Source organism: Orcinus orca, chromosome 15 (genome assembly GCF_937001465.1).
Source record: "Orcinus orca chromosome 15, mOrcOrc1.1, whole genome shotgun sequence".
NCBI classification, from domain to species: Eukaryota; Metazoa; Chordata; class Mammalia; order Artiodactyla; family Delphinidae; genus Orcinus; species Orcinus orca.
In genome coordinates this window covers 16,030,592-16,052,903 of record NC_064573.1, presented here as the reverse complement: position 1 = coordinate 16,052,903, position 22,312 = coordinate 16,030,592, and the positions used below count along the sequence as shown (strand labels likewise).

At 46.9% G+C, this 22,312-nt stretch overlaps 1 long non-coding RNA gene across 1 annotated transcript; it reads left to right on the top strand.

The window, feature by feature from the left end:
* The first annotated feature begins 342 nt into the window (after positions 1-342).
* LOC117200753 (uncharacterized) lies at positions 343-8,165 on the top strand. Its single transcript, XR_007471591.1, has 3 exons — positions 343-603; positions 1,637-1,687; positions 5,235-8,165. It is a non-coding gene; the product is annotated as an uncharacterized LOC117200753 (long non-coding RNA).
* Positions 8,166-22,312: the final 14,147 nt, after the last annotated feature.

The following is a 22,312-nucleotide window of genomic DNA, read 5'->3' as shown; positions in this document are numbered from 1 at the left end:
GGATTCCAAGTTCTCAAACTTCGGCCGCCCTCCTGGCAAAAGTTTGGCAGTCTTCATTGGAACGGATTCCTTTTTTTTTCATCTCAAAAAGCCTGCCACTCAAGGAAGGAAGAGAAAACCACTGTCAGTCACCCACGGGAGGCGGAGCCTGCTTCCAGCTGCAACCAGTGGAAAGTTACCCGATTTTGTTTTTCTCTGTTTGCAAAGTCCCGTTTTGCAGCCTGTATCTGAGTACAAACATTAGGGATTTCAGACATTCTAAGCTGAACTTCAACCTTGCAGGATTCAAATCTATCTTATCTTAAAAGAATGCATCCCCTATAATTTAAAAAAAAAAAAGTCATTTTAAAGCAGCAGAGGCAGGTGTTCTGTGATTTGCTGGAAGAAGTTTGTTAAGGATTATAAATAGGGCAAGATTTACCCTTTCTCTGAAATTCAAAATCCTTGCAAGTACCATGGCTGGGAATTTAAAGGAAATCATCTGAAAGTTGAACATTTGTCTTCACCATGGTTTTCCAAATGAAAGGGAAACTGTCTCGGCAAAAACGCATCAACTTTCAGAGACCGAGCAAAGCTGGTGAAAGCGACCCGGATGTTCATGCGGTGAGGCCTGGGTGTGGGGGGAACCTGTCCTGCTGTTTGAAAGAATATCTATATTGGGGACTTGGGACTCTGTGTCACTGAAAAGGTGAAAAACCAACAGTAGTTCTGAAAAGAAATACGGTTGCTGCAACCAGGAGAAGCAGATTTAAAAGTACAAAGCGAGTTATCCCAGGCAGGACCAGCAAGGCGTCAGGGTGACACCAGAGCCACTGAACAAAGCTGGAGCCGGGCGACCTCCACAGGACCCACGCCAATGTCTTTGTCCCACTTCAGGATGAATATTTGGACTTTTACCATATGAATCTGCCCGCCTTCACAAGGCCATGGCCAATCCCTCAGCCCTCCCGGAGCACCCTGGTCTTTTCTAGGAACAAGTTCTCAGTTTGATCTCAGGTGGTTGGAGGGAAGGGACCTGAAGCAGGACCAAAGATAGGGGCAAACTTGGGACTCATTTCTTTTTTTTTTGCGGTACGCGGGCCTCTCACGGCTGTGGCCTCTCCCGTTGCGGAGCACAGGCTCAGTGGCCATGGCTCACGGGCCCAGCCGCTCCGCGGCATGTGGGATCCTCCCGGACCGGGGCACGAACCCGTGTCCCCTGCATCGGCAGGTGGACTCTCAACCACTGTGCCACCAAGGAAGCCCGGGACTCATTTCTTGACATCAGTTCTTAGGGAAGAAGAAGAAAGGCCAGAGCATATTTGCTTTCCCTTCCAATTCTGTGTAGGGCAAAATGGCAACATACCCACTAGTTAAGGCTGCCTCTTCTCCCCAGAGGGTCATGAGCTTCGAGCAGGATAAATGCGATCTGAAGTGAGGACTGGTTCTTACTAGACAGGATAACAAATAGCTTCTTTTCAAAGCCTAAGAAGGCAAAACAGCAAAGTGGCCTGAGGAGGAAAAGAAATGATCAGAAACATTAAAGATAATAGCAGCTGACAGACTAGTTTAGGGCCAGGGGCAGCCTCCAGTGGTGGTGGTTGTTATTGCCTTTGTATGGCTCTCTCTTTTATCTGTCTTTTTTTTTTTTAACCAGAATGTAAACTCCATTTGTCTCGCTCACCATTGTGATACCAGAGCTGAACAGGTAAGGAGGGGCTTAATAAATCATTGTTGGCGTGAACAAGTAAGTAGATTGTGACTACGTCAGAAACGATTGGTTCAAGAGGAGCGTGAGATTGGCTTCCAAATATTGGTCGAGAGCTTGAAGTAGGATGAGCCAAGGATATATTTAATAGGTTCCTATGATCAGGTGACTTTTCTGGATCTAGAAATCTGAGGAGGTGACAGTGTAATAAACTGCGGTCTTCCTGTGAGGAAGGAGTTAAACGGGTTTAAACCTGGGTTTCTGAGGGAAATACTGTGCTCAGCAGGGGCAGGGCCTCCATTTCGGCCACAGGAGGGGGACGCAGGCCTTCCAGTCCTGCTTAGTGAGCTTGACCAAAGGTGACGATGACTAAGGGCTAAGGTCGTGCCCTCCCTCCCTCCAAATCGATACTTTAATGTGACTTATCAGAAAGAGAAAGAACTGTTTACTTTAAAACCCTGGATCCCATAAAGGGAGCGGGGAAAGGCCTAAACCCCACAGAAGCTCAGGGCTGGCGCCCATGGCCACCCCCATACAGCCAGGAGAGGGGAGAACAGAAGGCACCATCCCACTGGCAGAGAAGGGGCCCTGGGCCCGGAGAAGACATGAGGTGACTGGAAGGTAGGTGCCTCCCCACACACATTCCAGTATCTTCCAACTCCCCTGTGTGATTTAGGCTGTTCCTCTGGGGGGCCGCTGACTTTGAGAAGTGAGGGTGAGCTGCCACCCAGGTGTTTAAAAACACCCTACAGCACCTAAGCAATGTGACATGTTACACACACCACAATGGAATCTGTCTGCCACAATTATTCTGCTTCTTCAGAGAGCCTAAGAAAACTGGAGACTCTCCTAAAGATGCTTCTCCCCCCAGTGGAGGGAAAGGAGAAGGTGAAGGAGCGGGGAGGAGTCTAGGGCCTGGAGGTGGCATGGCCTTGGAGTGGCCGTATATGAAGCCATTTCCTGTTTTATGATGGTCTGATTTAACAGTAACACCAAGGCCTTCAAACAAGATTCCACCCGTAGGATACCTTGAATTAGGAGGTCTGTTTGCCCAGAAGTTCTTCCCTTTCCCCCGTTTCAGGGCAAGCACAACCGCAGGGCTCCCTACATTTTGTTTCTCAACTTCTAAAACTCCAACATTGGAGCTCTTCCTCTGTCCAACTGGTATTGTTCCCTGGACAGCACTGGAAATAGCTGGACACCTGCATAGAAATGAAACTGGCTCCTAGGAACCCCCAGGCCTCAGCAGTTCTCTTTGAAAAGAGTCTATGAAGACCTCAACTTGGCTGAGAATTTGCTCAGTGATCCCCTCTCACCTCTGGTTGGCGATAACGGGCGTAATGGACACATGCATAAACTTTCCTGATTTCCCCTCTAGATGGATTTCAATGAGAAAAGAAATGCTTCCTTGCTCCCTATGGAATAGAACATTCTATTTTAAAATTTCCATGTGCTTTCAAAATGACAAGACTCAGGCATATGCAACTGACTTCTTTTGTCTTCTAGACTATAATAGTCTAAAAGAATCAAATTGACGTCTTTAACACACCTATTTGAAATGACAGGAAATGTGGATTCGGAATTTAAAAAAAGCATCTCCATTTATCATTTGCTTTTTAAGAATCTTTCTTAGCTGCTGAAGGGTTAGGTTTGCAGCAAAGTGACACTTCACGGTCCTCAAGGCACTCTTTTCTCAGCCCTCTGGAGTTGGCCCTAGAATGTTCCCAGACCCTGGGAAATAAAATGTGAAAGCAAAGACAGGCCGCTCGTGCCCATATCTGACCTGAGAAAGCATAGGGAGTTTTGTGATATTCCTGGTGCTTGTGAATCTCAGACATCTTACAGGGAGGTGTGATGCACGCAGAATGCTTACAGGTTGGTGAATTCGCTAGAGGATTAGGCTTTGTAAAGGCTTTCTTCTCAGTGAACTCCCCCTTCCTGCCCCCTCCCCATTTATGAAAAGAAACCCCCAACTTTTAAAAGAGTAAATCCAGCCTTGCCTGTTTTTCATACCCACGAACTCAATGGGAAAACTGCAATCTGAATTGACCACAGCAGCTAGAAATGTCTAGAGATTCTGTCCAGGTTGGGAAGGTGAGGGAAGGGAGCCTGGGACACTGCACAGAAGTTTCATTTTAATAAAGAGCCATTTAGGAATGCCTGGTACTCAACCTCTCTCAGGAAGTAAGGCTCAAAGAGAGACAGTGGGAGATTTGTGAGGCTGAGATCAGAGGAGAGAAATTAAACACGATCCCCCAAGGCCTTTTCCAGCTGTGGAAAACTGCTGGCATTTGGACACATCACCCTGAATTAATTTCCAACCTCTTTATCTTTAAGGATTAATTTTTTCACAGGAAATAACAGGTGTAATTATTTCCCAACCAGCTTATAAACTTTCTGAGTTTTTTTTTATTAGCTGGAGCTATTTAAGTTCAGTTGTTAAATCTGAAAATATGAAAGATTGTTTTAAACCTGCAGAATGAGAAGTGACTACTTAAATTTTTTAAACTATATCCAAGTAGATCCTGGCATTAACCACTTCCAATTTTTTTTTATTAGTGACATATTATTGGATGGCATTTGAAAAAAAAGAAAACATTCTACTTGCCCATTTAAACTGCTTTGCAGGTTGACAGAATTCAACCGCTCCTGCAGAAACCATCAAAGAAGTAATAAAAGATGATGGCTCTTATATTTTTAAATTGTTCACAATCCAGGAACACAATAGGCACTCAATAAATGTGTCTGATTGATGCCATAATACCATAAAATAATTGTACTGCCTAACAAAGCATTTTGCTAATAATTTGCTAGGAAATTAGCCTGTGGCCCATCTCTCAGCCCAGCGCTAACTTTTCAAGCTTGTTGACAAGCAGAGTAGGAAGAGGGTAAATTCTAACCCCCCAGTTTCAGAAGAATGTTTTGCAAGAAGGAATTTTTATTAGGAAATCCACACCAAAAAAAACTTCTTAAAAATGTTTACATTCTAATTATTTTTCTCATTACAAAACTATTACATTAATTATAGAATGAATAAATGCAGAGAAGCAAAAGGAAAAAACAAAGCCATAATTCCATCGTTAACAGTTGATGTTTCTGCCCTAGGCATGTATGCCTTTTTTCACAGAAGGGGGCTCATACTGTGGATATAGTTTTGTAAACTACTTCTTCATTCGATAACATCTCTTGAATCTCTTTTCAAGTCAATAAGCATTTTTCTACAACATCACCTTAAATGACTAGGGTGGACTATAATTATATCACACTTCTCCTATAATTGGACATTTAAGTTGTTTGCAATTCTTACTGTTATAAACGATGCCTCTCTGGACAACCTTATAGGTAAAGCTTTCTACAAATGGGTTGAAAAGAAAATCTTTTCTACAAATTCAAGGACTTTTTCCTTGCCATGAATATCCCGGACCAAAGAAATAGAGGTTTATTTGGAGGAGGATTTTGGTAAAGATTTACCATTAACACATTAACTACCTCCTCTCTTTTCTTCTTTCCCCTGTTTACTCTTCCTTCCCTTTTCTGTCTTTTGCAGGTTAACGAAAGCTTCAGGTTTTCAAGGCATACAAGGCCCACGTGGAGAAGTGCAGGAGGGCTCAGACATTGCTATGAGCTTCTGAAGTGAAATGACCCCAGGAGCGTGACCGATAGAGAGCTCTCCAAGCGTGTCCTACCAGGACCTTTGTCACTAGTGAATTGATCACCTCCCGATGATTCTTTCCAACTGAGTTAAGAGATTTCTGGAGCCTCTCGCCATGGTCAGAACATCCCAAGAGTGACCAAGAACGGGGGCTTTCTGTTCTAGTCCCTCGGGCAAAGACAAAGCAGATGAGCCCGGCTAAGTTGTTAGGAGGTGCTGTAGGGAAGGGAAGAACCAGGGATGGTTAATCACACGAGTGTGTCCCCTGCGGCTGCACCCAGCGTGCCAGGGGTTTGCGGTAGCAAAGGGGGCCAGCTGGAACTCTAGAGCTGGAATTCGGTGTGAGTCTTGCCAGATGCCCAGGGGAAAATTCCCCCTGAAGACAGCAGGTCTAAGAGTGAGACAGGTAGCGCTTTCCTGCCACCTTGCACCCTGAAAAGGCGAGCCAGGGTCACAGACAGGAACCAAAGGAGGTCAGTCTCTTCGTAGGAAGATGAGCAATCAACACAGTGAAAAAGAAAAGAAAAAACAGAAAAAGTCTGATGTTTTACACCTAAAATTAATATGCTAGATATCTCGATAAAACCGGAGAGAAAAAAAGAGGCGGGGTCAACACTCCAACCCCGCGGAAGCTGAGTGGCTTCCGTGGTGCGCTCTCAACCGCACGGGCCAGGTTGAAGAGGGTTGTTTCACGGTCTGCGTGTGAATAAGGGACATTTTTACTGAAAAAAAAGGCAGAAGGATTCATTTTCAAGTTAAGAATGGGCCCATTTTACGGCCGAAGCAATGCTCTGGTTAACAACTCAGTTATCTTGGGGAAAGAGTAAACTGGCCTCCACCCCTCTCCATTTCCAGCATTTTGGGGAAAAGAAAGGCTGAGATAAAATGCTTTATTTGCTCTCATGCTCCACTGTGGGCAGGAGATCATACATCAGTCAGAAACCTTTTTTTTTTTTTTAAACAAGAAATCAAGTAAACCAGAAGGAATTTATGCACAGGAGGCTCCCTTTTGCTAGAAAAGGAGTATTATTAACAAAAAAATGGAATGGTGCCCCTCTCTCCATTTTCCTCCTGTCCTTCCCTCCTCTCATCTATCACCCGCTACTGCAGTGGGAAACCACTGCGGTGAGTAAGATGTGACATCTGAGCCCCGTTGGATGCCTCTGTATCCAACAGCTGTTACTGAGAGTGGATTACAGCTCGTCTAAATGGTAGGTTCCCATGCAAAAGAATTGTTCTTAGACTGCAGAACTGACCACAGTTACTGATGATGGGTTGGGATAGATCGTGAGGAGAGAGTCAGCAAGGATCAATGAATCCAGTCATGTTATTACAGTTTATAATGTGGGCTTCCACTAAGTATTTGTTTCCTAAAATTGATTCCCTCTGGGGATTCTTTCTCTCTTAGCCCATTTATTTATTTATTTATTTATTTATTTTTGCGGTACGCGGGCCTCTCACTGCTGCGGCCTCTTCCGCTGCAGAGCACAGGCTCCGGACGCGCAGGCTCAGCGGCCATGGCTCACGGGCCCAGCCGCTCCGCGGCATGTGGGATCCTCCCGGACCGGGGCACGAACCCATGTCCCCTGCATCGGCAGGCGGACTCCCAACCACTGTGCCACCAGGGAAGCCCCTCTTAGCCCTTTTAGAAAATTGATGCAAACAGATTTCTCCTTCATTTCTAGAGGAAGTCTTCCTTCCTGTTGCTGGGAGGACATTGTGGGTGGTAGCAGACCACAAGGCAGTGGGTCCCTTTATTAGCCTGTCTGTTCCAGAGCACAGAAGTCCGACATCTTTGTTTCTTTCCATTGCTCAAGATGCTCCGACCCGTTATCCCTCTTTTTCTTTGCTCAGGTCTCTCTGTGGAGCTGGCGAGGCTCTCTGGTGATGCTCAGTGGCTATGGTGGAATGTGCAGGTGAAATTAACACTTTCACGGCTACCGATTTTCCTTAACAGAGCTGTGGAGTGTGACAATGGTGTTTGTGTCCAAACCATCAAACGCCATTATCACACTAAATAGCTACTGTTAGGCCATCCTTCCGCTCACTAAATGCCTTGACATCTGTTTGGTAGGGGCAAGAAGGTTCATCTTATAGCAGTGCTCCCAGGCCTGTGTAATTACTGAGGAAATTCTGGTCCTTTTGTGCTCATAACCAATATGTCATCTGAATGTTGCCTCTCATATGCTGTTGTTAAATAATTTAGCTGATGATGAATTTTCTTGTCTTCCTGAGTCAATAAAAAGATTGCAGCGTCCCCCAGAGCACCCAGCACAAGGCTAGGCATGTGGTAATTGTTCAACCCATGCTTATGGAAAACTAAAACCGGTTTATATCTAGGTTTCGTAAAACCCATGCTTATAGGTAAAAAATTAAGTTGTGGGGGTCTTCTACTTGTCATCATAAAAAGACAACTTCTTAATAAACTTATACGTGGCCTAACTGACCTTTCAGAAATTCTAGAACATGTTTGATTTCTACTGATTTTAATCAATTACCAGGCTGATTACTGAATTTGTATACAAGGTCCTTCTTCTTTATGTTTCGATGAATTTCCATCAGGAAATTATACATGAACTGTGTGTGGGCTGTCATAGCAAATCCAAACATTTTAAACCCAATGTAGCTTCTGGGACACTTGGACCAGCCGGGTGGTCTGGTTTGAAACACATTCTTTCTCTGAGAGGTGTTTAAAGTAAGAAGTAGGTTCTGTTTATGCTGGGCTAAAACTTCTCTCCCGTGACTTGGCTAAATGAACTAGTATATGTTTAATCAAAATGAAAGGATTGGAGGGACCATCAGAGGCCAGTTCATTCAACCCTTCATTTATCAAATAAGTTGTGTGTCGAGGGGCTACCATGTGCCAGGTGCTGCCCTAGGCACTGGGGATACCTTTACGTTAAGCGTGTCTGATATCTCCAGGAATGGGCGTTCACTGGCTCACACTCTGCCTGGCACCATTCTGATTGTTCCAGTTACATTTATTAGGGAATCAAACGAGCAAAACTTTGCAAAATAATTCCAAGTCCCTTGCTGGAAAAGACCACGTGAGTGCAGTCCACATGCCTATGATACACGGTAAAGGTCCTGAGAAGCTTCCATCTGGAGAAGAGGAGGGCCATTCCTGCCTGGCCTGCGCCTCCTTCCCCTCCCATGTCCTCCCTCCTGGCATCATCCACGCTCGAGAGGAGACCCAGACGCCCCTGAAATAATTAATCCACTGACATTCCTTTCTTGTGTTTTTCTGGAGTGCATGCTAATGGAAGGAGAGTTGATAGAGGGCTCTACGGTTACACAAATCACCCCCATGCACACTGTTTCACTTGACCCAGAAAAGGCAGGGCAGAGATGCCCGGGTCGGGGCTCCTTCCACAGACAGCAGACTAAGAGTGGTCTGGTCATGCCAACCACAACTGAACGTGGGTCTCCTAAATCTAAGGTTCTATCCTTTACCTGGGTCCTTCCCTGGCCCGGTTATTCCACAGAACCTCATGCTTCACGACTGAGGCTGTGTAGGAACTGCGTTAATCCTACCAGTATTGGATCAATATCTTCAGGCCCCCATCTGCTTTGTCAAGGGATTCTGAGGGAAGCGTGTAGAATAGGAGAGGGATGAGTCATAGGATAACCTTTCCCTGAGAGTACTCTTAATGCAGGGAAAGCCAAATACTGTGAAACTCTGGAACGGTGACGTGAAAGAGAAGGGAAGGGAAGGAACATCTAAGCAGTAGCTTGGAATCAGGAAGGGAGTGGCCAAACTATGAGGACACGGACCAGCCAACTCAGTGACCCAACCAACTGCTGCAGTGTCGGCTGACGCAGAGCTGCAGGCTCTGAACCATTCCCAGGCTCAGCGACAACTCAAGGATGGCCTCACGCATTCCTCCTCCCTCCCACTCACCCTGAGATTTTGCTCAGATGGAATTAAACAGGGAGCCGAAAAAAAGGGCATTCTGTATCTTTTCTACTAGGTTGACTCACATAACAGCTTATTACGATCCCTGCCTGGGTCCGTGCTGCATTCAGGGTTAGGGACCCGTTCTTTCTGCAGATCTACATGTAAGGAACACACATTGTGAAGCCGTGTCTACCAGTCCCACCGCTCCGATCTCTGATCACAGCATCCCTCGCTAGCCCAGCCTGCATCTCTCCAACTCCCCCTGGGAGTATTACTGCTGGTTGTCTGCAATAAGCATTCCTGGGGACACTTACTGACTCCGAATGTGGTTTGCAAGATGAAAGCGTTCACTAGGAAGTGTTGTTAAAATCACATGCAATCTGGGAGGCAACAGAGAACCCAGGCAGCCATGTTAAGATGTTTTCTTCCACTCAAGACAGGCCTTACTTTGTGACCCATGCCAGTGAGGACCTGTGAATCCTTTCACCTTAGAACAGCATGTACCTTGAATGTGACAGTTGTCACTCAGGGCCTGTCCAGTGTTCCATCCATCCCCAAAGGAGGTTCTGTGAAAGAGCACAGCGGTTTCATATGTACATGGCTAGTCTACACCTTTTTCCTGGATGCTTCTTAAATCTGTGTTTTCTTCTTTGTATACTTCCTCGAATCAGAAGACAATAGATTGTTAGAACTGGAAACCAGTTTCCTCTTTGTTCCGATGAGGAAACTGAAGCCCAGAAAGGTTAAGGAACATGCCCAAGGCGGTCCCATCAGCCTGCGCCCAAGGTGGACCCAGGCCTCGCCACTTCATCCTGGTGGTGGTCTCTTGAGTGTCACCGCAAAGGGTGGGCACAAAAGGAAGTCGAACAGTGCTTGCTGGCTGAGTGACTAGATGCCACGTAAAGTCCCCTGCCCTTTTGTTCATCTGAGAAGTGTCTCCTTCCGGCTTCAAGGGGACGCTCCCTAATTTGGTATTCTAGACTTCGGTGGATGGGTCTGTGATTACACGCTCTCCTTTCCCTGCGTCATCCACCATCCACTGGACAGATATGGGTTGTGTGATGACTTTGTGTCTGGTATTGTCCTGGGCTCTGGGGACACAGAGGAGGAGACCAGGTCCCTTCCCCAAGTTGCTCTCAGTCCAGGAGTTGGAGAGTCACCTAAACAAAGACATTGAGGCCTTGGGGTAGTAGATGGCATCATAGAGCCATAGTCAGGGTGCCCACAGACTTTAATTACGCCCTTTATTTCTTTTCAGATGAAGAAACACTGAATCTTTGAGTAATTTTTTTATTACTGTTGGGAAACTAATCGCTCTTGTTTATTTTGATGATTCAGTTGCCAACAGGTTGTAGATTGAGGGCACTCTGTTGAATTTGGGGGCAAAGCTGTAACGGGAAGATCTCGTAGCTTTTACTTTGCCACTTGCTGGCTGCATGAGCAGCGTGGGATCTGTGGAGGGGCCTTAGGAGGAGTTAGGGGCTGGATTAGAATGCTTTTCAGGTATGTGTGTGAAGAATTTTTCTTTCTCACAGGCGCTAGGGAAGCTGTGAACTGGTTCTTTCACAGTGCAGGATGGGTTCACGTCACAGCACCCCGTCATTAGGCCATTTCCTCCCTTCCTGCCTCTTTCCCTATCATGAAAAGCCAACCCCAGAGCCACCAGTTGGATGCCTTACTGCCCCTCTGTTTCCCCTCCCTTGGTGCAGCTCAAGGAAGCTGTTGGGTGCAAAGCCATGGCAGGAGCCCCCAGGGCCTGTGGGGAGGTAGAAGGAGTCCCCAGGGCCTGTGGGGACATCTACTTTCTTTAATATTCAAGCTTCCTTCCAAGCTTTCCAAAGGAAAAGGAAGGGTTTCAAGCCACATACAAGTTCACCAAAATGTAGTTGGCTAACGAAGATTCATTCCAAAGGGTCTGGTCATAAGATAACCTGATTTAGAAAGCAGGCCACCATATGTGTTCCACAGAAATGGTTTACGTGATGCAAATTTATCACGTACTGAGAATATTTAAACACTGTGCATAGGATACACCAAGATGAGGAAGACATTCATTCAACCGACATTCAACCATGTGTTCCTACTATGTGTCAGGTGTTAAGCTACTCACTGAGAATTCAAAAATAAGATATTCTCCCCAGAGTACAGTGTATAGAATATGCAGTCTAGTGAGGATGCAGGCAAATGAATAAGAGAAGAGCTGAGCTGCAGGTTCTTTGAAGTAGATACCGGATAACACGGGGGCGGGAAGGAAGAAATGCCATCTGTGGTGTGACAGAAAGGCATGAATAAGAATAAGAGACAGCACGCTGGGCCTTCAGGCAGCCACCCAATTAAAGAGAAATTCAGTCGTGACCTTGGCAAGTGAAGAGTAGATGTTTTCACCTCGATAGAGGTTGAGTTACCTTCGCGTTTCCAAAGCATTCCCCAGCAATTCCCTCCAGAGGGCAATGGAACTACGAACCTGGAATGTATCTGGTGGGGAGTTCCCCTCTCAAAAATACAGCCGAGTGTCTTTAATCGTTCTGAGATAATTTAGAAGTTTGAGTTTATTTGAAAAATAAACGTATAAGAAAATAACAGCCACACAGCTACAGAGAAAAGATCACCTTTTAAGCAAAAGAAGCACATCGTGCTATCTGGCAGGTGACTGGGGGAGAGGCGGGTTGTGCTGAGTGTGCATGTGTGCTTGTGTGAGTGTGTGTGTGGTGCACGTGTATGTGAAGAATTTTAATTTCTCCAAAAAGCCAGGTAAAATGCCTTTTACATCTTATTCAACTGGGACTTTTTCTTTCTTTCTGGAACCAGGGAAAAGCCAGTGCTATGATCTCAACTAAAGTGCTCAAGTGAGCATCCGCCTGTGCCCAGGGCTCTCAGCCCGGGGCCCCTCTCTTCTTGGGATACTGCCCCCTAGAGGTAGGGTGTGCCCCTGCATATCACAACTGCAGTGGTTTGAAAGGATTTCAAGTGCATTATCTGAGTATTCCAAATTCATTCATTAAGAGCTTCCACTGACAGCAGAATCTAGCTTTAATTTTGATAAAGTAAGTTTTCAAAGGCCTGAGGGGGAGGGGGAGAGGAGTGGAATAACTTGTTCTGTTGAGTGTCTGTTGACCCAGTAAATATGCCAGACAAGAACCAGTCTTGCTCCACCTGGACAAAGTCTCTTCCTTTTCACTTTTCTGGCACATTTAGCCCAGTCAAGAACTCATTAAAGTCCTTCTCATTTCTTAAGGCTGCCCGTCTTCCGGGCAGCATGTCCTGTCTGGTTTCCCACGTGGCTCTCAATAGTGGCTGGATACAAAGAAGCGAGACCTTCTCGTCCACCCTTTGGATGTGTGGCTACGGTATTTACGGTCCCTCTCCCTGCACCCTAACAACCCGTACCTGAGACTTTTCTGGTCCCTCCTATGTCTCTGCATGAGCTCAGGCTCTCAGATGGGATCCTTTGCTCAGCAATTACAGTGAGTGATGTGCTGGGCTGCATAAGGCATGGAAAGGGCCCTGTATTCATCCCCAAGAAAGTGGCTACACATAACAACCCCAAAATGTAGGTAGTGTGTTAGGAAATTTTGATTGCAAGAAGCAGTTTTTTCTTAGATCATCTCAAGCGACTCATTCTTACAAATTTCACATCTTACAAATCCTTGTATATTTCTCAAGTACCTACTTTGTGCAAGGCACTGAGCTGGGGAAGGTTTTTTTGGAAGGGGCCTCATGGCAGGAAGGAGACAGGAATCACACGGGAGCCCCCAAACAGTCATAAGTCGAGGCCTCGTGTTAAGTGGACAGTCAGGATTCATGAGCACGCCAGAGTCTGGGATGTCTGGTCGCTCCCCAGACTGTAGAAATAAATCAAGTCTCAACCGTGATGGTGATTCATCTGCTCCATCTTTCTGCTCTTCCTGCTGCCTTATCTGTCTCCATCCTTGCCTACAGCCCCTGCTCACCTGGAACTACTGCTGACTCATGCTCTACGAACACTGGGCTCTCATGGCCCTGCTACTTCATGGCCTCTGCTTGCCTGCCTCCTTGGGGTGTCTTTGCAGTTTCCTCATGTGCTATCAAGTGACTTCTCCCTCCCTGTGTCTCCAGTTTGAATCCGTGAGCCAGAGAACTGGTTATATTACCATTGGGGCAGTTTTCACTCCAAGCCAGGACATAGGCTGCTGGTCAACCTTTGGGGCAGAAAAAACAAAGGGCGTGTATGAGAAAGTCTAACGCAGAGAGCAATATGTAACCTTCGCTCTGAGTAGGAGCTATCCATTCTCCAGGTGAAAAGGCAGGGGAAGAATTCTCAGGATAAAGGGACAGCATGTGTCAAGTCTTCAAGTGGGTGGAGTCTGGAACAGCCACAGAACCCAGACCCAGCTAGTATGGCAGGAACATGGTGACCTGCAGGGGATGAGGCTAGAGAGGTGGGCAGGGGCTGGCATCAGGATGGAGGGGAAACATAGGAGGAGGGAAAGCGTGAGTAGCCATGACTTTCACTGATGGGTCCTCAAGACCAGGGGTTGACAACTTACAGCCCGTGGGTCAAATCCAGACTGCCACCTGTTTTTGTGTGAACTAAGCATGGTTTTTGTATTTTTAAATTATTGGGGGGAAAATCAAAAGAAGATTATTTCATGACATGTGAGATATATATGAAATTCAAATTTCAGTGTCCATAAATAAAGTTTTCTTGGAATTCATCAACCATCCCCATTTGCCACACTATCTCAGCTGAGCACTGAAACTCTTAGATCCTGGAAAACCCCTATGTCCCAGGCAAGTTGGGATGGCTGGTCACCTGGAACACAGCCAGTTTCATTCATGTACATAACTGTGGAAGGCTGCTTTCAAGCTCCAGAGGCAGAGTGGAGTAGTTATGACAGAGGCCATACGGTCCGCAAAGCCTAACATATTTACTATCTGGCCATTTACAGAAAAAGTTTGCTGACCCCACCTCAAGATCAAGGAAGAGTGGATAATTTACCTGATAACACAGGAGAATATGACTGATTGTTCCTCCCATGAGAGTGTTGACCATGTTTCTCCACTGGGAGCCGATTCATTTTAGAAAAGCTAAATTAGATCATGTTACTTCCCTGTTCAAGATCCTTCAGTGGCTTCTCATCACACTGGGAACAAAACCCAAGGATCCCATACCTCCCTTCAGACAGACCTCGTCTCCTACTGCCCCTCCCCTTGCTCATCCTTGCCACGCCCATTAGCGTGCTGATCCTCAAACATGCCAAGTGTGCTCCTGCCCCAGGACCTTTGCACTTGCTGTTCCCTCTATCCAGAAACTTTTCTCCCAGACATATGCATACTTCACTCCTTCAGGTTATTCTTGTATATATTCAAAGTTGTCCTTTCAGTGAAACCTTCCCCCTCATTGTAGCACTCTTCACCTGACATCACTTGTTTATTTTCTGTGTCCACACCGTGTCCACACTGTGTCAGGCACGTGAGGACAGGGACCCTGCTATATCCCCAGCTCACACATGGTGGGTTTGTGATAAATATTTGTTGGATACGTGAATGATTGGTAAAGCCAAGAATTGCATGCATGTCTCCAGGGACATGTCCCCATTTATTAGACCATATAATTGCTAATCAATATTTCATTTTGGCCAACATCGTCCTGTTACAATTATGTGGCTGCCTGTCTCTGTCATCCACTGGCCTCTTTTCCTGACAAACACCTTGTCTTTAATCATCTGAACACCTGCTCTGTGGATATCTCATGCCAGATGCCAGCCTGAGATGTTGCCATTTCTCTTGCCCTAAGGATGGATGCATTAAATCCCAGGTCCAGGGATGGAATCAGGGTGATCCTTCAACCTCCTGAAACTGACAATGACATTTTACGCATAGATGCACTTTTCTAGGGTGAGGGTCCAGAACTGTCATCCAACGCTCGCGAGGGTCCCCGACCCCCAGGAGGCTGAGGGGCTCTGATTTTAAGCAACAACAGTCCATCTGCCTAAATATACGCCAAGCTCTCTAGTCTGTGTTTCAGGCCCTCCTGTGGGGGCACCTCTGCTCTCCGATATCTTGTGATCGATGCCTGTGTTCTTAGTCCTCAGCTGGTTCCACTGGGATGTTCTCTTTGCATCTCCGGAAAGATCTGCCTTCTGCCACGTTCTGAAACCGTGTGAAGAACCAGCCGGCTCCGCCGAGGCTCTTGGGCCCCCCCTAGTGGCTGCTCCACGGAGGCCATTTTCCTCCAGGCAGTGAAGAGTTCTGCGCTGAGCCACGCACACCGCGTCGTGGACCAGAGAAACTCTTGTGAGGAGAGCTGCTGGCCAGGCTCTGGCAGAATGGCTTCAAGGCGCTTGTTCACGAACATACTCTGTCAAATATCTGTGCTGCGAGATTCATGTCCTGCCAAGGTTCCCTGCCCATTTCCCAGGGTAACTGAGCGGAGGCCACGCAGCTGTGGAGGCAGAGACTCGGGCTCCTGATGGGGAGGTACTCCGAGGGCACCCAGGCGCGGTCCTTTCTAAGAGGAGCTTGCGGGGGCGGGGGGACACCCTAGAGTATTTACTGTGTATCCGTAAATGGTGTAAATATATGCATGTAGTTATACGAACTGTGGCGATTCTTTTAAGCTGTTATGCAATACAGATAAAAGGATAAAGATAGAACAGACTAAAGTTATTTGGTGAAACATCTTGTAAGCACCCTTGAAAGTTCAATGTTGACTAGTGGAGAGACCCACCCAGTGAGGTGTCTCTGTCTCAAAGACAGTAAACATGCCCGAGGCACTGAGACCAGAGGCACTGAAAGCCAGCTTGAGGGTAGTGACAGCGGGACCCCAGCAAAATGGGGGCAGGGGGCAACCAAGATGGTCTGGGGGCCTCTTCTGCACATCCCTTCTTTGCTTTGATATTCTTCCTGGAGGTTGCTAGGGCTCAGATAAGCGAGGGCTTTCGTGCTTAAAATGACTGTCCAGGGGATTGGAACTCTAGAAGCAAAATGGTGAGGGCAGAGCGCAGGAAAGCAGAGTACCATCCCATTTGGTTCACTACATCCTCTGGGGTAGAGGTGGTTTTTCTTCCTTATCTCAAGCTCATCATTGGGAGGGAGGCTGAAGGAAGATGACTCATGGCTGCAGGACCACATCTAATTTAAACCCTCCTTCTGCTGCAGTGAGGGGTTTGATTTATGTTTCCTGTAACACAGACCTGGAAACAATAGCAAAGATCCTATCGATCTTCAAGACTGTATCACAAGGCACTGTTAGCAAGATGTGTAAATACAGACATAAAGACAAAACAGGACACCCTCCTGGGAAGCTGCAGCAGTGCCAAGTGAATCAATAATCGAGGGCGAACTTTTCTGTGGTCTGTTGATTCTGAGAAACAGCTGGACTACCTGCAAACAGCGGCTGCCTCTGTTGAATTTCATCTGCCAGGATTTTCCCACCTCGGCCAATTGCTACCCTGCCTGCTCTCCTTCCGTGTGGAGATGACCTGTATGCAGGGTTGGTCCCTGCCCTGTAGAGCCCTGGGAAGAGCTGCCTCGAGAAGGAAGTTTCCGGATGCTAGAATGGAACAACCTAATTTGGTTTCTGCCTCGCCCTTGTGTCCCCCCTCCCTCTCTGGGTCCCTCCAGGCTGCCTGTGACTTGCTTCTGAGCCCTTTAGAAGCGATGTCTTTCCGGTTTCCCGGTGCCCTCCCCGCTTCCCTCCTCTCTGCTCCTCCCCCTGACTCCTTCCTGGGCAAGCACTATACTCTCAGTATTCTAGCTGCTCAAGCTGTGTCTGTGCTAAGCCTTCAGCGCCTTATAAATCCACAAAAACAAGCCGGTCTCTGACCAATCAGCAAAGCCCCTGCCTCCATCATGCCCCCAGCCTGCTCCTCCTTTCTCCCTATTCAAAGGAAACCTCCTGTGTTTTCAGGCACATTCGCTTATTGTCACCCAGGGGTGCTCCTTTTCTGCTTGCTTCTGAACCCTGGCCCTTGAGATTCTCCCCCATGGGGCTACCTTCCTTTCTTCTCTCTGTCCATCCATCACTTCTTTTTATGCCCTGCTCAAAATTCACTTCTTGGGCTTCCCTGGTGGCGCAGTGGTTGAGAGTCCGCCTGCCGATGCAGGGGACACGGGTTCGTGCCCCGGTCCGGGAAGATCCCACATGCTGCAGAGCAGCTGGGCCCATGAGCCATAGCCGCTGAGCCTGCGCGTCCGGAGCCTGTGCTCTGCAACAGGAGAGGCCACAACAGTGAGAGGCCCGCGTACCACCAAAAAAAAAAAAAAAAAAAAAAAAGAAAATTCACTTCTTCCAGAAAGAAGGAAGATGAAAGAGGAACTGGTGGTTGGAAGGGCTACTGATCAAAGCTGTGCTTATCTAAAAACAGCAGGAAGGTAATGCAGCTGGGCTCTTCAGCAATTCCTGGACTGTCTTTAGGCAGCAAATGCTCCTTGATGCTTGAAAGGGAGGGTTTTTAAGAGACGTGCAGCAAAATTATTAACACTTTGATTTGCTCAGCCCCCTTAATAGAGGGACCGTATAGCCTGCGACCAATCAAACATTGTAAAATGACTTGAAAACTGAAGCCTGAAAAAAATGCATGACATCAATCTACTGTATGGCATGATTTCTCCTCATTTTCCTCTTTTCTGAATATCAATGATAAGGAAAAATATAGTTTATTTACGGTCGTAAGTCATCTTTAGGTGATGTTTTATTGTACGATTTTTGCCCTCGTGAATAGTAGAATGATTCATGAAACTCATTCCTTTATTAGGAGTGAGATATAGATATTTATAGATAAATAACTTCTCCAAGCTAAGAAGTATATAAAAGCTTGGAAGTTGTAATGATTCATATTTATTGAAAGCCACCCTTGGTCAGTTATTTTTATATGTAAATTAATTCTCATATCTTTGCAAGTTAGGTATCATTACTCATTTTGTAACCAAGCTGGACCCTGCTGTGTTCTCTGCCTCTTGTTTATAGAAAAACCTTAGCCTCCTAAGCCTTCCCTGAGTTCCAAAGAGCAAATGTAGTCGGAGAAGGGAAAAATGCAGAAACCAAGGAAAACAGTGAAGCAAGACAAAATAGGAGTTTAGTCATAAAACAAAGAATTTTAGTTCCTCTTCAGGGGCCATAACATTCTGAGCCATATCCTTGAGCTGTTTTGCAGATACTGAAATCGCCACCAGGTGGAGTATATTAACTGCATGCTGACCTCAAGCACATAGACCTAGAGTGGCTGGAACCAGGAAGTTGATGATGTTGACTCTCGATTACCTCACCACCAACCAATCAGAAAAATGTCCACGAGCTGAGCATGCACCCCACAACTCTCCCTCAATCTGTCTTTAAAAACCTTTCCCTGAAATCCACCAGGGAGTTCAGGTCTTTTGAGCATCAGCTGCTTGTACTCCTTGCTTGGCAACTGCAATAAATACTGCACTTTCCTTTATCACAACCCAGTGTCAGTAGATTGGCTTTATCACAGGAGGGCGAAAGAACGCAAGTTTGATTCAGTGACAATTTATCAGATGAGGGAGTTGGGTTCAGAGAGATGAGGTCACTCCCAACTCCTTTATTAACAAGTGGTATTGGAATAGGTTTGTAGCAATCAGATTCTCTTAAGAGATAAGAGTTCAATGGATGTGATGCAGATGGAGATGTTGACGAGGCTATTACGTAGATGGGTCTGGAATTCAGAGAGATAATTTGGGAATTGTCAGTGTATAAATATGCTTGGCTGTGACACTCCTCACTTTCACAGCTGACCCGCTGCACAACTCAAGGGGGCAACAGTCCCATTTCTCCTGTGTGAAAGACAAGGACACAATTTGGGTTGAATTGTCCCTGCAAAAACTCATACGGTGAAGTCCTAACCCCCAAGGACCTCAGAATGTGACCTGTGTTGGAGATAGGGCCTTTACAGAGGTAATCAAGTCAAAACAAAGGTCATTAGGAAGGGTCCTGATCCAGTATGACTGGTGTCCTTATAATAAGAAGGGAAAATGTGGACCCAGACACGCACCTGGGGAGAACTCCACGTGAAGATTGGACTCATGCTGCCACAGGTCAAGGAACTACCAGAAGCTAAGAAAGGGGCTGCAACAGAGCTTCCTCTATCACCGTGAGAGGGAGCATGGCCCTGCCAACACCTCGAGCTGGGTCTTCCAGCCTCCAGAAGCATAAGACAATCCATTTCTGTTGTTTAAGCCACACAGTTTGTGGTACTTTGTCCCAGCGGCCCCAGGAAACTAATACAGACACCAAAGAAAGTATTGTGGACAACGTAACTCTGGGAAGCAACCACTACCTTACCATTCATGTAGAGGTAGACGGAGAAAGAGGAAGGGATGGGCTGGAGAGGAAGATGGAGGTGAGACATTCCATCAGAATTGCTTCTGGTGCTAAAATGAAAGTTTGCGTCCCTAAGAAGCTGACAGACTGGTTTTTCTTAGTATCTGATGAAGACATGTAATGTTTGAAAAAAGCCTCTGAGATGATTTCTACCTTGGTCCATGTGGGCCTCTCATAAAAAGTAGAATTTTAAAAATCCTTGATCCTGTGGTACCATTTGCAGTTTAAATATTTGTTCACTGCATCTGTCAAGTTGAAGTCTGTGCTCACATGACCACACTGATGAACCTGGCAGTCCATCTTGCCTCTCAGCTCTTATAGAACAGTCTAGAACAAGCCAGTTCTCAGAGGATTTCAGAGCTGCTACAGCAGAGAGTTGGAAAACATACCCTTTGCTGGAAGGCAGAAGAGGGTTTTGTGTCTCTTTGATTTTTTAGAACTATTGAAGCCCAAGTGGCGTCTGCAGATCTAAATGGGGGAGAAATGCCCACCTGTTCACATTTGCACACACTGGGCCAGCAGAGCAGAGCGTACACGAAGGAAGCGAGCCAGGACCGGGCCGAGGCCAGCTCCTCCCATCTGCAAACAGTTGAACACATGCCCGACACACACACAAAACAGGATGTATATTTAGAAAAGAGAACACTGTATAATTAGAAAATCATTGTTACTTCTTTCGGCACTCTTTTTAATAAGAATCTATTGAAACCCTTTGCTATTAGGAGGCTTATCAGAAGCACGGCTGGGGAGGCGCTGATACAACAAGATAATGTGAAATATTCACACGATCCCAAACCAGACGTCTCCAGAACAGGACGCCACTGGCAAGAAGTCCTCATCTCTGCCTTCCTCATTAGTGATAAACCTGCTGTTGGAAACACCAGCCCATTTTCATGAGGTGTCACCTGCCCTTCACGGAGCTCTGCCTGGAGCCCTTTAGGCAACGGAGGTGCTTGCGTGCATGTGACAACCCTGCAGGCATCAGGCACCACATCTCCAGCTGGACCCACCAGGCTGTTCCAGCTCCATCCCGGGCTGAGTGTCTGTTGTGTTTATAGACCTCCTAGCACCTCACACTTCCAGAGGCAGATGGGAAAAACCATAGGAACTGGATGTGGTGCAAAGTGAGCTAGAACAATGGCAACGGGTGTGGGCATTTCCGAGACCCCAGAGAAACTCCTTTGGTGTAAGAGCTCACGGCACACTCAGCCTGTTAGTTGACGGTGCGAGGAAAACTGCCATTCATCTCAGAACAGAAGGTCAAGGTTTGGGTGGCTGGACGGATGGCCAGACAGCCCCACAAAGGCCATCCCTGGGAGCACTGGCTGCGACAAATCCGACTGTGGGCACCCCTTCTGTCCCTGGTCCTCCAAATGTTTATAAACAGATGAAATCAGATTATTATAAACAATAAGGGCACTTTGAAAAATAAGCTAAGCATCTGTAAAAGGAGGCAGGGGCAGCTCCATCCAAGCCACCCTGTGGGCTGCCTGCAGAATGCCAAATCCGGGAGAAAATCCTTTCCTTTCCACTGTCTCTCCAAGTCCAAATTCAAAGCCAGCTCGGGGTGGGTGGGGGGAGGAGGGTTACAGGATGACTTTGACTTTTCATTTTGTACCTTTCAATAATTTTTTTGAACACTTGTGTTGATTTGTTTTGGTTTTTTTTTTGCAGTACGCGGGCCTCTCACTGCTGCAGACTCCCCCACCGCGGAGCACAGGCTCCGGACGCACAGGCCCAGCGGCCATGGCTCACGGGCCCAGCCGCTCCGCAGCACGCGGGATCCTCCCGGACCAGGGCATGAACCCATGACTCCCACATCGACAGGCGGACTCCCAACCACTGCGCAACCAGGGAAGCCCGTGTTGATATTTTTATAATTACAAATTATTACCAAAGAGAGGGTCTTTGGTCCCACCCACACTGATGTATATACACTAATTCCAATCAAAATGTGCCCTGCGCTTTGTTCTTATGGAACTTTCTAGAGCTCCACTGCCAAATACATCTGCAGGATCTCGGCAGGGAAAGCAGGCTACAGGCTGCCTCATAGAAAAAATGAGCATTTTGTCATCTGTAGCTGGGGGAGTCATTTCAGAAGAAAAGCTGGAGATGACAGATTTTCTGAAAAGATGGGCTGTGAGTAGCTGAAGAGTTTTCTCCTTCAAATCTCTTTTCAAAACAAACATTACATCATGTCCTCTTCTTTATCTAAACCCCACGCCCGTGGAGAGCAGTATTCTCAGGCGGAAGCAGCCAGGAGTCTCCTGTGGAAGCCGGCTGCCTCGGAGGGACTGCGCACGGTGACCACCCCGTACTGTGAGCGCTGCTGCCCTGTTTCTTTGTCTCCAAGTTGCTCCCTCCCAGAACTGAAGCAGCTGGATGCCTCCTCCAGCCGACTGCTGTTTGAACTCTAGGCCTAGTCACTCCCCTCAACATTTCAGGCCCTTTCTCCCTGTGATCTAGACACCCCTCCTAAGTGTGGTCCCAGGCCAGCACGCAGATCCCCTGGGAGCGTGATGGAAATGCAGAGTCTCAGGCCCCACCCCCGACCCACCGAATCAGAGCCTGCATTTTCACAAGATCCCAGGAGGTTCGTGTCCACTTTCAGTTTGAGGAGCCCCCTCAGAGGAGGCCTAATAATCCTCCCTGGTCAGGGAGTAGTTGAAGCATCTTTGAAAACAACCAGCTATCTGAAAAGGCTACATCCTGTAGGTTTCCTCCTTTGCGCCCTTCTGGAAAAAAGCAAAACTA